The sequence below is a fragment of the Hylobates moloch genome, unplaced genomic scaffold (genome assembly GCF_009828535.3).
Source record: "Hylobates moloch isolate HMO894 unplaced genomic scaffold, HMol_V3 SCAFFOLD_4, whole genome shotgun sequence".
Taxonomy (NCBI): Eukaryota; Metazoa; Chordata; class Mammalia; order Primates; family Hylobatidae; genus Hylobates; species Hylobates moloch.
Window position 1 is genome coordinate 86,040,114 of NW_026652279.1, and position 18,538 is coordinate 86,058,651.

The following is an 18,538-nucleotide window of genomic DNA, read 5'->3' on the forward strand; positions in this document are numbered from 1 at the left end:
GGAAATTTATAGCACTAAATGCCCACAAGAGAAAGCAGGAAAGATCCCAATTTAACACCCTAACATCACAATTGACAGAACTAGAGAAGCAAGAGCAAACACATTCAAAAGCTGGCAGAAGGCAAGAAATAACTAAGATCAGAGCAGAACCGAAGGAAATAGAGACACAAAAAACCCTTCAAAAAATTAATGAATCCAGGAGCTGGTTTTTTGAAAAGATCAACAAAATTGATAGACTGCTAGCAAGACTAATAAAGAAGAAAAGAGAAAAGAATCAAATAGACACAATAAAAAATGATAAAGGGGTTATCACCACCAATCCCACAGAAACACAAACTACCGCCAGAGAATACTAAAAATACCTCTATGCAAATAAACTAGAAAATCTAGAGGAACTGGATAAATTCCTCGACACATACACCCTCCCAAGACTAAACCAGGAAGAAGTTGAATGTCTGAATAGACCAATAAAAGGCTCTGAAATTGAGGCAATAATCAATAGATTACCAACCAAAAAAAGTCCAGGACCAGATGGATTCACAACCGAATTCTACCAGAGGTACAAGGAGGAGATGGTACCATTCCTTCTGAAACTATTCCAATCAATAGAAAAAGAGGGAATCCTCCCTAACTCATTTTATGAGGCCAGCATCATCCTGATACCAAAGCCAGGCAGAGACACAACCAAAAAAGAGAATTTTAGACCAATATCCTTGATGAACATTCATGCAAAAATCCTCACTAAAATACTGGCAAACCGAATCCAGCAGCACATCAAAAAGCTTATCCACTATGATCAAGTGGGCTTCATCCCTGGGATGCAAGTCTGGTTCAACATACACAAATCAATAAATGTAATCCAGCATATAAACAGAACCGAAGACAAAAACCACATGATTATCTCAATAGATGCAGAAAAGGCCTTTGACAAAATTCAACAACTCTTCATGCTATCAACTCTCAATAAATTAGGTATTGATGGGACATATCTCAAAATAATAAGAGCTATCTATGACAAACCCACAGCCAATATCATACTGAATGGGCAAAAACTGGAAGCATTCCCTTTGAAAACTGGCACAAGACAGGGATGCTCTCTCTCACCACTCCTATTCAACATAGTGTTGGAAGTTCTGGCCAGGGCAATCAGGCAGGAGAAGGAAATAAAGGGTATTCAACTAGGAAAAGAGGAAGTCAAATTGTTCCTCTTTGCAGATGACGTGATTGTATATCTTGAAAACCCCATTGTCTCAGCCCAAAATTTCCTTAAGCTGATAGGCAACTTCAGCAAAGTCTCAGGATACAAAATCAATGTGCAAAAATCAGAAGCATTCTTATACACCAATAACAGACAGAGAGGCAAATCATGAGTGAACTCCCATTCAAAATTACTTCAAAGAGAATAAAATACCTAAGAATCCAACTTACAAGGGATGTGAAGGACCTCTTCAAGGAGAACTACAAACCACTGCTCAGTGAAATAACAGAGGATACAAACAAATGGAAAAACATTCCATGCTCATGGGTAGGAAGAATCAATATTGTGAAAATGGCCATACTGCCCAAGGTAATTTATAGATTCAATGTGCCATCCCCATCAAGCTACCAATGACTTTCTTCACAGAATTGGAAAAAACTACTTTAAAGTTCATATGGAACCAATAAAGAGCCCGCATCGCCAAGTCAATCCTAAGCCAAAAGAACGAAGCTGGAGGCATCATGCTACCTGACTTCAAACTATACTACAAGGCTACAGTAAGCAAAACAGCATGGTACTGGTACCAAAACAGAGATATAGATCAGTGGAACAGAATAGAGCCCTCAGAAATAATGTCGCATATCTACAACTATCTGATTTTTGACAAACCTGACAAAAACAAGCAATGGGGAAAGGATTCCCTATTTAATAAAGGGTGCTGGGAAAACTGGCTAGCCATATGTAGAAAGCTGAAACTGGATCCCTTCCTTACACTTTATACAAAAATTAATTCAAGATGGATTAAAGACTTATATGTGAGACCTAAAACCATAAAAACCCTAGAGGAAAACCTAGGCAATACCATTCAGGACCATGTCTAAAACACCAAAAGCAATGGCAACAAAGCCAAAATTGACAAATGGGATCTAATTAAACTAAAGAGCTTCTGCACAGCAAAAGAAACTGCCATCGGACATGAACAGACACTTCTCTAAAGAAGACATTCATGCAGCCAAAAAACACATGAAAAAATGTTCATCATCACTGGCCATCAGAGAAATGCAAATCAAAACCAAAATGAGATACCATCTCACACCAGTTAGAATGGCCATCATTAAAAAGTCAGGAAACAACAGGTGCTGGAGAGGATGTGGAGAAATAGGAACAATTTTACACTGTTGGTGGGACTGTAAACTAGTTCAACCATTGTGGAAGTCAGTGTGGTGATTCCTCAGGGATCTAGAACTAGCAATACCATTTGACCCAGCCATCCCATTACTGGGTATATACCCAAAGGATTATAAATCATGCTGCTATAAAGACACATGCACATGTATGTTTATTGCAGCTTCACAATAGCAAAGACTTGGAACCAACCCAAACGTCCAACAATGATAGACTGGATTAAGAAAATGTGGCACATATACACCATAGAATACTATGCAACCATAAAAAATGATGAGTTCATGTTCTTTGTAGGGACATGGATGAAACTGGAAACCAGCATTCTCAGCCAACTATCTCAAGGACAAAAAACCAAACACCACAAGTTCTCACTCATAGGTGGGAATTGAACAATGAGAACACATGGACACAGGAAGGGAAACATCACACACCGGGGACTGTTGTGGGTTGGGGGGAGGGGGGAGGGACAGCATTAGGAGATATACCTAATGTTAAATGACGAGTTAATGGGTGCAGCAAACCAACATGGCACATGTATACATATGTAACAAACCTGCACGTTGTGCACATGTACCCTAAAACTTAAGGTTAAATAATAATAAAATTTAAAAAAAAAATGTATCTGGGGAAAAAAAAAAAAAAAAAGAAGTTGCTCTGAAGAGCCTGCGCTAGCAGGAGATAAAATTGTAGCCCCAAGCCAAGGCAGCCAAACAATGAATATCCCTAATCTGAAAATCTTAAATCTGAAATACTTCAAAATCTGAAATTTTTCGAGCCCTTACATGATGCTCAAAGGAATTGTTCATTGGAGCATTTCAGATTTCAGATTTTCAAGTTAAGGATACTCAACTTGTAAGTATAATGCAAATATTCCAAAATCTGAAAAATACCCAAAATCCAAAATGCTTCTGGTCCCATGCATTTTTGATAACGAATGCTCAACAAGTATTTTAAAAGATCAAAATAAGGATTAGAGAATATGGATATTTAAACTTATTTTTTTTATATGGGACAGTTGGGGCCATTAAAAAAATGTCTAAGACATAGGCAGTGGAAGGTTGAACTCAAGAAGAAGTCTCAGAGCCGAGGAAATGAAGAACCTATGGGGTCAAGGTGTGAGATGAGTCAACCACGTGAATGTGAAAGGGCAGCCAAATGAGAAAATGATGTCACTTGGGTGGAGAGGAAGTTCTGGAATAAATGTGGCAGTTGTTAGAAGACATTATAATTACATGGATAGACAGTAAAGAAGGGGCTTTTATGTTAAAATAGAGGAATAGTGGTTGAGAATAGGAAATATGGAGCTAAAATTATGCCAACCCACTTCTATTAAATAAATTCTATGATACCTTAGCCTTTGGGAAAATGACCAGCCTTCAGTTGAGCACATGTCAAGGGAAGCAATGTCCCCATAGAGATAGCTGAATTTTAATTAAAGCAAAGCAATGGAGTGGATGTCCTCTAATGAGGTTTCCAGAAGTCACAGTGAAAATATTTGGGAGGGAAGGAAGTTTGACTCAGAAGTAAAACACAGAGCAGTATGGAGATAAGACACTGGAGAGCATAAATGAGTCGAGTTTTCAAAAAATAGAACAACATTTTTTGAAGTCAGTTGCCTATTATCTTCCCTCATAGTTCTTAGAGAGCTATAACTAAAGGCCTCCAAAGAACTCAGCTCTCTCCGTAGGGTACAGAATAAGTTTATTTCAAAGATCTTCTCCTTTCAGAGTTGATTATTTGACTTAGGGCAAAAGACTGAATGTAAATAGTAGGAAAACTCCTCTGATACTATTGTAAGGAATAAAATAATTTTACTCTGTAAATAAAATAGAATCTTTTCTAGAGAGAACTGACCCAAACTCGATTTTAGAACTGGTCCTAAAATTCAGAAATGCCTTTCCCATATTGCTTAACTGTGCCTTTTTTCACTGGAAATAGAAGTGCTGCCTTCAGGGAGCACACCTCCCCAGAGATCAGTAAAATCAATGAGAAATTCAATGTCCTTTTGTCAGTAAAGACATGTGAAGTTTGATGGGTTTCTTGGGACTGGACAACTCGTGAAAGATTCTAATGCAAAATTAAGTGGAGCATAGAAACCAAAAATCTCAAGAGATCTTTGAAGGATGAAACGTGAAAGATGAGGACAAGTTTAGAGAACTGTTGCTGTCATAGATGTTAACTTCTAGAGGAAGATGTGCGTAGACTATCATACAAAACAAAAAAGAGAGAAGAGAATATTAGCACCCTGTTGCAAAGGAGAATAGGGATGCTCAGCTGGTAAAATCTGAAAAAAATCCAAAATCCAAAATACTTCTGGTTCCATGCATTTTGGTTAAGGGATACTCAACAGGTATTTTAAAAGATCAAAATAAGGATCAGAGAATGTGGATATTGAAGCTTATGAGCAAAGGAGAATAAGAAAAAATGTTGGAGGACTTTTAAAAATGTATAAATGAATTAATGAATGCAATTAGTATTATTACAATTAGTATTATTTTTAAGTCAATCATTAATAGCCACTTGCCATGATTGCCAGCCCCTTTGATGAGTACTACTTTCAAAATTATTAAGGAAAGGCAAATATTTAGACTCATACAGATTAAAAGAAAATATTTTCAAAATTTCAAATTTAAGTTTATAAACGTTCTAAACTACTTTTGAATATGTATTCGTGACCCAAGATTGGTTTTTCCAGGCCCCATCATTCTAACGACTTTTTTTTTTTTTTTGAGACAGAGTCACACTCCGTCGCCCAGGCTGGAGTGCAGTGGTGCGACCTCAGCTCACTGCAACCTCCGCCTTCTGGGTTCAAGTGATTCTCCTGCCTCAGCCTCCCACGTAGCTGGGGATTACAGGCACCCACCACCACACCCGCCTAATTTTTGTAGTTTTAGTAGAGACGGGGTTTCGCTATGTTGGCCAGGCTGGTCTTGAACTCCTGACCTCAAGTAATCCACCCACCCTGGCCTTCCAAAGACCTGGGATTACAGGCATGAGCCACCACATCCGGCCTTCTAATGACTTTTTAATACTACTTCCCAACAGCTACTATGTGCTGGAAGGCACATGTACTCACAGGGGCTCCTCTTAGAATCCCATGTGTTTCAGAGTCCTCTTTTTCTTTAATCTCGCTCATAGGTAATAAAGTATAGCCTTCTTTTGTTAGACTCATTAAAGGAGAAATACTACTTACTTAAAGTAGAAGATCGACTTAAAGGTAATCCTTTTGTCACAGTAAATGGGCTCACCCTATCAAGTCTAAAGTACTAAGAAATTTAACACAGTTTAAAAGTGGTAACACAGTTTGAGTCCAGACTTAACTAGGCAATTTACAAACTGTGCAGACAGGGTGTTACAGAGTCTTGGTCACATTTCTTGAGGCATCAACAATTGTACTGCATATGGCTCCTTCAGATGTTCTATTTTCCTGCTAATGTAGAGGAGATTCATGAACCTGCCATAATGGCATACTTATTTTTTGTTCCTGCTCATGGGTGATGCTAAAGAAGATAAAATCTCCAACAAAGAGATCTTAGAAAGAATCCAGTCTATCATCGCTGAAGTTGTAATCACTGCAACTCAGCTGTGAAAACAAAGGGCTGCAGGATTCTTGAGTTTATGCCTCAGGATTCACTAAAGTGGAAAATTGCAGGTAGAGAGAAAAACCCATGGGGATGTGAAAACTACCACATACGTCTTTATTTCTCAATGCATAAATCCAAATTAGAGCAAATCCAAAGGTTTTTACAAATGTTCATGGCAACATATCTGTCCCCTGGGGATGACCTGCTTCATTTATTAGTCAACAAATATTTATTGAGGGCCAACTTCTAGGCAGTAGGGATCTAGCAGAGCATGAGACAGAGGAGTTTTCTGCTCTTACAGACCTAACTTTGTGTGGGAGCAGACAGACAGTAGTGATACGTCAATGAAGAAAGCAGAGCAGGGTGATAAGGTAAAGGGCTCTGAGTTGGGATGGCATTCCTTCCGATTGGAGTGCCTCTGTGAAGAGATCATATGAAAATAAGGAATAACAATGGAAAGATCTGAAGTAACAAATTCCGGGCAGAGGAACTTCTATCTACAATCACAATCTAAAATGGGAGCCAGTGTAGCTGCTTTAGGAACAAGAAAGAACCCAATGACTGGGGAATATTGAGTAGATACTAAACTACCACTTGCCAATTGCCCTAAATATCAAATGAATTACCAAATTTCTCAGAATATTCTATCAATCATTTAACAAAAATATTCATTAATTTCACTTCAATAAGCATTATTTAAGCTATGCTAACTACTGGGGATGTAAAGATGAACCAGTTGTGATCTAGGACTTCATGTATAACGAAAGAGATGAAAACAATTAGCAATAAAAAGTATGATAAGTACTTTATCAGAAGTGCTATAAAATGTGTTGAGAACAACAATTACATATAACTCTGTCCATTTGGGTCAGTAAAAGAAAACATTTGGGTTGGGCTGTGAAGAGAAGCTTAATGTCAGAAAAGGAAATAAATGACCTAGACTTCTTTACTGAATGCCTGGTGCATACAGCAATTGCCTCGCCTCCTGGGGATCTTCATCTGGATACCCCACCCCATCTAGATTTAACTGATGCCAAAAAGAAATTTTCTTGCACCAAACATGTTTCTCATCCTATACTCTGAATTTTATTCAGGAGTCCCACTCTGAAAACTGATTATTAACTTGACTTCCTCCTCTCCCCAGCTTCTATGTCCACTTCATCATCAAATATTGCTGATTCTACCCTTAGATAGCTGATCAACCTTTCTCCCCTTCGCTATCCTTTCCCTTCATAATCTTCCAGATGGGGTCAGCTTTCTTTCTTTGTTTTTGGTATGCACCTCATATTTCCAGACCAAATTTCAAGTCAAGACACCCAAAAATCCTATTTATGGTCACGTTTTATCAACAAGTGCATATGTACTTAAGGTATAAGGCATGTGGGTTCTTCCACTTATCTTCCAAGGCCTGTTTCTGCTGACCCTGTTCTTGATTCTTCATCTCTCTGAAGAAGGAAAGGAAATGAGGGGTCAGAGAAAGGGTCACTCTTTAGGTCACAGTTTTCTACTGAACAGGATTACTATAGCATTAAGAAGTTCTATACTTAGAGCTGGGAAGCTCAGCCTTGTTTGTCTTCTTTACATTCTGTCTGCTGCATCTGTCTCTAGGATGTAGACTAGATAGGGCCTGGATCTTGCAGGAGATCACAGTCAGATTTCTCTCTTTTTCTATTTTGGATTCCTTATACATTTGTCCCTTGGCCAATAAACTAAAACAAATAGATAAATTAAACTAAGGCTTACCCTAGCTACTTAGTGGTAGTTCTTTCCTTCTTTAACTTTCTTCCTCAATCTAGCCACTTGGAAAGGTCTGTATTTATGAGGGTGGAGGGGTGGACAGGAGGTTAGGGTGGGGCCGAGTAGGGGTAAACAGCTCAGCATAGGTCACCAAATATAAACCTTAGTCTCCAATACAAAATTTAAAAAAAATGCTCTCCTTGATGTATCAAGCATTTGTTCAGCCATTAATGAAGTGATATTTTCCTTCCCATTCTATATCTCTTTCTGTTCAGAACTTTCTGCGATCTGGGGGATGGGATGTGGGAGGAAGCAGGCTGATAATGGATAAAGACAGTTTGTAAAATGCTTGTGAAGCTCTTGTAAGGAAAACAGCATCCTAAGCAGGCAGGGGAGCTAGGGCTGGATTTCTGCATTCCTGGACCACAGCAATAAATCCAATATTACATCAACAAGCTCCTCTTGATTCTAATTTGTAAAAACACTACACAAAGCACTACAGTGGACTGTAGGTGAAAGAATTTTGGTCCATTCTGCTGAAGCGCTTGGGCCTATTTGATAAGTCTACAAAAGACATCAATAGAAAATATTTCTCAATGAAGAGGACTATTAGTATTTTGGATGAGAAAATTACTTTGCTAGAGTATCCCAAGAACTGTATAGACTTTTAGCATTTGGCATCCCCCACCCACACTAAATGCTGGTGACATCCCTCAGACATTGCGACAACCAAAACTATGACTCCTTCTTGTTTCTGTAGAGGTTGTACCACACAGGGTTGAGAACCACCGAAAGGAGGGAAGCAACCGGGAATCTACATTAGGCTTCTAGATAAGATTTGGAAACACTACCAAATAGAAAAGTAAAGCCAGGAATGCAGAGAAATGCAGAATCAAATTTACCAATTTTAGGAAAAGCAGAAGTCAATGGATAGAGGTAGAGAAGATTCATAGGCTTAAACAGAGTAAGATAAAATGAATCACTTACTAACACATGAGAGAAGTGAAGAGTCTTAAATATGCCTATGCTTTTATTCTTCAACCTGCCCCCAATTCATAGGTTAACCCTGTTCGATTAGCATTCTATTTCCTCAATCAGGGTTCACTGGCATTTTGCAAGTAGTATCTGTCCCCTCTGAACTTGTATTTTTATCCTCTACCTCTTGCATCTGAAAAAAGTAGGTGAGAATAAAGCAAAGAATCTAGATTTGTGGCTCCTTGCTGAAACAGTGATGTGAGCCCTATGTAAAAGCAGGAATGAGAAAGCCATTCAGGTCAATTAGAATTTTAAGACTTTCTTATGTTAACAACTCTGTTTCTTGAGCATGGCTGCATTCTTCTGCATCCCTGCCCCCTCCTATGGCATGCTCCCATCTACATATATTTTTTCCTCCCTCTCATTGCCTGTCTCAACTCATTCTCCAAGCTTCAGCTTTGGGACCACTTCTCACAAAAGCCCATTCAAGCTCCCATGCTTCTTCTCCTTTTTTTCTCGAAGCACTTTATTTTATAGTTTTTACTTGTGGTACACTAACCCCCCGTGGACTAGAAACTCCTGGAAAGTAAGCCTGATGTCTTATTCATTGTATTTCCTTTCATACTTGCAATTACCTGCTACTTTAGAGATTCTCAGTTGCTGGGCTGAAAACCTTCAGGGGTATGCTACCAACTTTTCAATGATGCGAAAACTTTATTTTACTATATAACTAAGAATATACATTGTTACAGTAATGTCTGCATATGACACACAGAGGTGAGTGGATAGTAGTATACAGTATACAACAAGGTATAATTTGCTGCACCTAAGAGGCTTGGCATTCCTAAAATTATATTTTTAAAAAGATCTTAATAATAACTGAAAGAAAAAATGGCCATTTAAGACAAAAATGGACTGCAATTGCTTTTGCAATGGCAAAATTCATATCAAGGGTGGATGGATATTTTATTTTAAAAAGTGCCTTGATAGGTTAGACTGAGAAAACAAGGAAAGATAAATTGTTCTGTCAAAGAAAGACTGATTGGCAGCATTTCACGGGGCAGAGTGAGTTGTGGGGCCAGGGTAAGGACGTAGGAAGTGAGTGGAGAGGAGATATGGGGCTGCAGGTAACTGAACCAAGTAGATGGACTTGAGCAAGAGACACAAGCAAGACTGGGACCTGGAGCAAGACCAGAGAGAACTCCCAGGGAAGTATTTACATTTATGTTTTATTCTCTTGGTTTATGGAAATAATCATAGTTAGTATCCAACTTTGAGATTTTTTTCCTTATGTTATTATATCCTCAGTTACATAAAGCCTGCAGAAAAGTTTGCTACACACAGCAGGCTTTTTCAAAGTAAGGCTTGGAGAATAAAAGAGCAGAGCTGATACCCTATGTGGGACAAACTGTACAGCAAAATAATAGTGATCACAGGATTAGTGTTACTGTTCTGGTGATATGGCTGTTGGCTTTCAGCCCCATTCCTATCCTCTTATGCTATCCTTTAAATCTCTGGAGATTGAAAGGCTGCAAATTATATTTGCTAGATTGCCTTGCCTGAGAGCTTAAGGTTAAGCATAAGCAGTGGCCCGAGGGAGGCATTAGGTCGGATATTAGGGGAAGGGTGGAAAGAGGAAGAGGCCATTTTTTTCCGCCCTGCTTGTGGCAGCACTTTGGACAGCAGCAGCGGCAAACAGGCAAGTGTAGGCTCCTGGGTTCCTGGTCAGGCAGTTTCAGCAACAGAACTGGCAGCATAGCACTTACAGGTTCTGACTTCAGTAGCAGCAGCAGCAACAAAAGTAGGCATCTTCTGGCCTCTGTGCTCCTGTGGTGTCAATGACAACGTAGGTGCAAAACTTACCACAGAGTGCAGCAACACAGTTGCAACAGCAGCAGTGGCTGCTCTGGCAGCCTCAGCATCCACTCTAGGTAACTTTATTTCCCCTTTTTTTCCTCCACCCCTAGGTAACCATGTCTTTCCATTTTTGCTCTTTTAGCTATGCCAACAGTTTTCTGACACATTCCTTGTATTAAGTACCCTCTGTTAGGAAATGTGATGGTTAATTTTGTGTTAACTTTACTAGGTTACAGGGTGCCCAGATATGGTCAAACATTATTTTGGGTGTTTCTGCAAGGGTGTTTTTGGATGAAATTAACATTTGAATTGCTGGACCGAGTAAAGAAAATTGTACTCCCCGATGTAGGTTTAGTTGAAAACCCGTCTCTACTAAAAACACAAGAATTAGCCGGGTGTGGTGGCAGGCACCTGTAATCCCAGCTACTCGTAAGGCTCAGTCAGGAGAATCACTTGAACCTGGTAGGTGGAGGTTGTAGTGAGCCAGTATTGAGCCACTGCACTCCAGCCTGGGTGGTAGTGAGACTCCGTCTAAAAAAAAAAAAATTGAAAGTTTAAAACAGAAACAAAACACCAACTAACAGACAACTGTAGCTTTTAACTACATAACTGAGCATCAAACTAAAAAGGATTATTCTCCAGCCTGAAGATCTCATGGAATTGCCCTTGCTAGGTTTTAAACTTTCTTCGGACCTGTCACCCCTTTCTTTTGTCTGATTTCTCCCTTTTGGAATGGGAATATCTATCCTATGCTTGTTCCACCACTGTATGCTTTTGAAAACACATAACCTGTCTGGTTTCACAGATTTATGGCTGCAGAGGAATTTTGCAGCTGGATAAAGCATACCTCCAATCTCACCAATATCTGATTTAGATGAGGTTTACATGGGACTTTGGACTTTGCAGTTGATGCTGGAATGAATTAGGGCCTTTGGGGTTGTTGGGATGGAATGGATGTATTTTGCATGTGAGAACATGAATTTTGGAGGGCTGCAGAAGAAATGCTATGGACTGAATTAGGCCCCCTCCCCCCACCCAAATTCATATGTTGAAGCCCTATGCCCAATGTGACTGTGTGAGGAGGTGATAAAGATAAAACAAGGTCACAAGGGTGGGGCTGTAGTTCAACAGCGTTGGTGTCCTAAAAGAAGAGACAACAGAATGTCTGCCATGTGAGGACACAGAGAGAAGGTAAGACAAGGCATCTTGATCTTGAACTTTTTAGAGTCTAAAACTGTGAGATATAAATAAAATAGATAATAAATAAATCTCTGTTGCTTAAGTCAACCAGTCTGTGGCATTTTATTATGGTAGTTCAAGCTGACAAATACAGAACCCTAGATTGGTTTCTGCTTTTAACTGGATAACAACTAACATGGAAGCCATAAATAATGGTTCATGGTCAAACCACAGTGGGAAAGCAGCTGCAACATCTGAGAAAATGTGCACCTCTGGGAGGGGCAAGAAAATACTGATGGAGGAGAAGGGAGGGCACTGGCATCCCAGAGCGTGTAAAGAGGAGGAGCTGTTTTATTTGGATATTATCAAAAACTTGACATCAAATTTTAGAAAATTTTGGGATGTCTGGATTATGTGTGTTTACTATATCATAAAATAACCCTTATGTTTGAGTATATAAAAGAGGATTGTCGAAGAAGAGACTATTTCTTCTTCTTCAACAATTCCTCAGTGTAAAAGTGTAAACAACTAAATAGTGTGCTGACTGGACACTTTTACAGACACGATGAGCCATGATATTCTGGGATTTCAGTGTAATTATTGCTGACTTGTGTGACGCATTTAATCTCTCCAAGTTGTTGCTCAAAAGAGTTGGTTTTCAAGGTACACTTGGAAATATAAGAAGACTGAGAACCATAGTTTGCATAGTAGACCTCCAATAAACATTTGTTCAATGACTTCTTAACCTTGTATAATCTTCGAAAAATATTACGAGCATAACATCACTATCTTTTTCTGTGATCTAAAGAGTGTTTCAATTAAGCCTCTGTTCAACTGACATTTATGGTGGACAGTAATATAAAATTATGTCACTATGATAAATAAAAGGAAACATAAAATGTTATTAATTACAGCATATCTGTGGCATCAGCTTGGATTGTTATAAATGTTCATCTTAAAACTAGAATTAATAGTCAAAAGGAACATTTGAATTGAACCGAAAGTAGTATAGGTTATTGTTTTGATTGAATGAGCTAAATTGAGTGCATTATAAAACTAAAAGAAATTATTTTTTTTAAAAATTGAGTTTAGGGCCAGGCACGGTGGCTCACACCTGTAATCCCGGCACCTTGGGAGGCTGAGGCGGGTGGATCACTTGAGGTCAGGAGTTTGACACCAGCCTGGCTAACGCAGTGAAACTCTGTCTCTACTAAAATACAAAAATTAGCCAGGTTTGGTGGCAGGCACCTGTAATCCCAGTTACTTGTGAAGCTCAGGCAGGAGAATCACTTCAACCCGGGAGGTGGCGGTTGCACTCCAGCCACTGCACTCCAGCCTGGGCGACAGAGTAAGACTCCATCTCAAAAAAAAAAAAAAAAAAAAAAAAACTGAAAGTTTAAAACAGAAACAAAACACCAACTAACAGACAACGGTAGTTTTTAGAGCCTATTAATTAATGACACAATACATCAAAAGACTTCTGTGAAACTAGAGGAAAAGAAATATAAAACTGCTTTATGTAAGCTGTTAAAATGACTGGCTATATAATCCTTCATATTTAGAAAATATAATTTTATTTGTGGACCTTCAAATAGTATAATAAGTAACTCATGCTGTTTTTTTTCTATTGTCAGTATTTCCTGGAATACTACTTTTTTCTGACATATTTTTATTGCAATATAATTTAACATATCATAAAAATAACACCTTTAAAATGTACAATTCAGTAGATTTCACTATATTCAAAGGGTTGTGCACCCATCACCACTATTTAATTTCAGAACATTTTTATCAGCCCCAAAGAAACCCATACTCATTAGAAATCACTCCCTGTTCCCCAGCCCCGATCCACTCACTGACTGTGGGTTTGCTTATTCTGGACATTTCATATACATGAAGTTATATAGCATATGTTTTTTTTTTTGTCTGGCTTCCTTTACTTAGCATGTTGTATCATGTATCAAGATTTTAGTTCTTTTGTTGTCATGCTGCCTTTTTATTAGTGATATTAGTTCAGTATTTCAGCAACTAGTTTAATTATGAAAAGCTTCTGGGTGCTTTTCCAGTCACATCCCCTCATATAGTAGGCCATCAGCTTACCCCTACCAGTAGAGGCTGGATTCCCACTTGATGTTATTTAAGGAGTTCCAAGCAACTCTCCCATACAATTTATTTTTTTATATATTTTTTTTTCTGTATTTAATTTTTTTTTAGAAACTGAGTCTTCCTCTGTGGCCCAGGCTGGAGTGCAATGGCATGATCACAGCTCACTATAGCCTTGAACTCCTGGCCTCAAGTGATCCTCCTGCTTTGGCCTCCCAAAGTGCTGGGTTATAGGCATGCGCCACTGTGCCTGGGGAAAAAAAAATATTCTTCCTATCTTCTCACACTACACCCTTTCCTCCTGTTATATTTCCTTAAAACTCATCACTAAAATTCATCCTATTATCTTTACAAGTTCTTTGTTTGAAAGGGTAAATATACCCTTTAGATGTATAAATGAATTGTAATGAATTTTCAGCTGACTAGCTTAGTTTCATCACTGACAGTAAACCAATAGTGCTTAATTTCACAATTTGCAAATAGAGACTTTAAATAGAGGAAGAAATGAGAAATAATTTTGAAGTAAGGTGCTTTTTGAAGCAAAGGTGTCCTAGAGTCTCCGGGCACCTGATGAAAGCTTTTAATTCACCCAGCAGTCATTTACTGAACCCCTGGTTCAACACTGATAAGCCCTGTCCTTGGAACTCAGACAAAGTTGTATTCTGCCTTTAAGGAATCCACAGTCTTGTATAGGAGACAAACATGTAATCAAGCCCAATGCAGAGTTATTGAGTGCTGGGATAAATGTATTCGAAGAGTTACAAAAACATGGAAAATTAAACCCTGACTGGAGCAGGAAGATCAAGGAAGAGTTTCTGGAAGAAGTGATGTGAGAAGGGTCTTTAAAACTAAGTGCCTGTTAGCTAGATGAAGAAAGAGGGGAAAAGTATTATACACAGAGGAAGCAGGACCATAAGTAAGCCCAGGAGGATGAACTCACAGGCAGTATTCAGAAATGTCAAGTAGACCAATATGGTGGCCGAAGGGAAGGGGAGAGAAGGGACATGAGATTTTAAAATGGTAATAACGATTGCTACTACCAGAAACAGATTGCCAGCTGGGTGCGGTGGCTCATGCCTGCAATCCCAGCACTTTGGGAGGCCTAGGCTGGTGGATCACTTGAGCTCAGGAGTTCAGGACCAGCTTGGGCAACATAGTGAAAACCCATCTCTACAAAAGCAAGGAAGGAAGGAAGGAAGGAAGGAAGGAAGGAAGGAAGGAAGGAAATGAAGGAAGAGAGGGAGGGAGGGAAGGAAGGAAGGAAGAGAGGGAGGACGGGAGAGAAGGAGGGAGGGAGGGAAGAAAGAGAGATAGAGAAAGAGAGAGAGAAAGAAGAGAGAAAGAAAGAAAGAAAGAAAGACAGAAAGACAGAAAGAAAGACAAAGAAAGAAAGAAAGACAGAAAGAAAGACAAAGAAAGAAAGAAAGAAAGAAAGAAAGAAAGAAAGAAAGAAAGAAAGAAAGAAAGAGAGAGAGAGAGAAAGAAAGAAAGAAAGAAAGAAAGAAAGAAAGATTGATTAGCTGGGCATGGTGGCATGCTCCTGTAGTCCCAGCTACTTGAGAGGCTGAGACAGAGAGGTTGCAGTGAGCTGAGATCACGCCACTGCACTCCAGCCTTGGTGACAGAGTGAGACCCTATCTCAAAAACAAACAAACAAGCAAAAATCAGATTGCTTACTATGTGCCTAAGTACTTTATATGCCTTAGCTTATTCTATGCTAACGACAACCTTATCACGTGTGCTATCTTATCTCTATTTTACAGATAGAGGAAACTGAGGCATAGTAAGGTTAAGTAACTTGTCTACACTCCCACAACTAGTACTGTGGAGTGTGATGCCAAAGTATTAATGATGGGCTTAGTGTGCCTAGCTGAGGAGTTTGACCTTTGTCCTGAATGTGATGGAACCCTGAAGGATTTTAAGCAGGAAGGTGACCTGACATGAGCAGATTTACACTTAAAAAATCACTCTGTTAGAGGTTGCATAGGAGAAAGGGCTTATGTAGTCTAGAGGCTGAGAGAACAATAATCCTGGCAAAACACAATAAGGGCCTACACCAAGACCATGACAGTGCAATAGAAGGGAAGAAAAGAACCCAAACAGGTACATTTAGGAAGTAAGATCAGACTCTTAGGCAATGAGGATAGAAGAGGCAGAGAGTAGAATGGCTGGAATACTAGGTCCTTGGATGAACGTGCCTTCAACTAGGGGAATATAGAGGGAAGAAGGGCTTCTAGTTCATGCTAAGTATAAAGTGTCTAGGCAAGTTTCAGGCAGAAACTCTTTTCCAAAAAGTCAACATTTCTCTTCAAATAAAGAGCACATTATGTGGGTCCAGAACTCAGGGGTGCTGTCTGAGCTCAGTAGAAGGAGCTGGAGGCATTGGGTCATACATAGTGGTAGTTACAGGAAAGCAGAGGCTTCCATGTGGTCACCTAATGAGAACTATATGGATGGAAGAGCACAATGCAAAAAATCAGGTCCTGAGCAGCGGCAGCAGCATCACTGAGGGGCAATTGGAAGAGCCTGCATGCATGAGACAGGAAGATGCTTAGGGAAGGAGATGATACTTAGGCAAGAATGATGTTACTAACACTAAAGTGAGAGTTTTAAAGAGAGAGTGGGCAGCCCATTGAGCCACACTGTAGTTCAATAAGACCAGGACACAGTCACTGAATTTCACAATTTGAGGATAAATGATGACTTTATGGAAAGGAGTTTCAGGGACCAGTCAGACTGCAGCAAAGAGTGAATGTGTTGGGAGGAAGTAGGGGAAGGGAGCATAGAACCACTCTCGAGGCTTGGCTGTGAAGGGGAGGAGAGTCAGGAGAGGACACGAAAAGGAGGAAAAGAGAGCATTTAAGTGAGAAGGTTTATTCTGACCACATGTCTACACACGAAAAACATTCTAAAGCATCATTTTTAGTTTTGCAGCTGTAGACAAATAAGTAAGAAACTGACACACCATTTCTAGAGTTTGCTGAGCAATAGAATCTGCAGAATCCTCTGTCGCCTTTGGAGCAAGAAGGACCCTGAGGAGACGGCAATGTGAGGCAAGAGAAGGCAAAGATCACCTTCAGCTTCCTCTGGAGCCAAGCTCAGCTGGGGGAAATTCCTAGGTTTCCTGTAGGCTTGGAATTAACTAGGGAACTAGGTAGCTGAGGTCCTTGCTGGCTTGTCAGCCATCTCACAAGAAGTTTCTCAGTGGGGGCAAGACCTCATGTCCTAAGCCTGTGAGGTAGACCTTGGAGGATTTGGCACGTAAGGGTCACCTTATTGGATTACCCAAACTGGAAGCTGCCCTAAGCCTTTCTAGGCTGTTATCCACCACCTACCAGACCACTCCAAAGAGCTGGCAGTGATAAACCACCAGAGCCAGAGACTAGACTAGGGAAGGACTCTAGCTAGCAGCAAGATCCACCTGAGGAAGCCACCTTACAGCCACCATGCAGCCAGTCAGGTGACACATCTCCATTCCCTCCTGCTGCTTCATGCAGGGTGTTTTCATCACCTCCTATTTACCCTTTGATGCTTTAGAGTTATTGGGATAGCCAAACACATGACACCCAGCACTGGGCAGAGGAGGTGTGGTAACTTTATTAGTTACATGTCCTCATAACCTGGGGAAGGAGAACACGGCATGCCATGCAGGGTCACATGAGAGTTCCACTCGAAAACTGAGTGAACAAGCCAGGGCTGGGAAAGGCAGACTTTGTAGTGTCAAGAGGGTGAGGTGACTCCTGATTTCTGTGAGAGGATGTGATTGGTTTATGTGAATAATTCCTCAGGCAGGCTGGGAACTGAAACCCACTACTCAGGGATAAGCAGAAACTGTGCCTGGTCCACTGGCTAAGGAGGGTTGTTGGACTGGGGGACTTTAACCATGGGAGCAGGAGGTGAACTTGGTATCAGGCCGTTTGAGGTCCTGCTGATTTTTCCAGATGTCAAGGCAGCACATAATATTGGGTCTTAATTTTAGGTCTTCCACCACACCGGTGTTGGGTCAGAGGCCTCTCAGAGGCCTCCTGAGAGTTTGATGGACAGTGGAGGGATTGTAGGAAGAGAATGAGAATTAACTGGACAGTGAGAGAAAAGAATTACACTTGCATTTGATTGAACATTTACCTGAGAGATGATCAATTTTAAACTAGCAGAAACTGAAAAATTTACCAGGTTGGACCAAGTTTTCTGATTGGACCAATTTAGTTTTACTGCTGCTGAACAGTTACAGGGCTTGTCAAATAAAAGTATGTGTAGCCATCAAAACAAAGAAGGTTTATGTTTCCAAAGAGCTGATTGGTGACATTGACGTCTAATTCATAATCACTATGCCCATTGTTAAAAATTTCTTTTTTTAAAATTTTATTATTATTATACATTAAGTTTTAGGGTACATGTGCACAACCTGCAGATTTATCACATGTATACATGTGCCATGTTGGTGTGCTGCACCCATTAACTCGTCATGTAGCATTAGGTATGTCTCCTAATGCTGTCCCTCCCCCCTCCCCCCACCCCACAACAGTCCCCGGTGTGTGATGTCCCCCTTCCTGTGTCCATGTGTTCTCATTGTTCAATTCCCACCTATGAGTGAGAACATGCGGTGTTTGGTTTTTTGTCCTTGCGACAGTTTGCTGAGAATGATGGTTTCCAGTTTCATCCATGTCCCTACAAAGGACATGAACTCATCATTTTTTATGGCTGCATAGTATTCCATGGT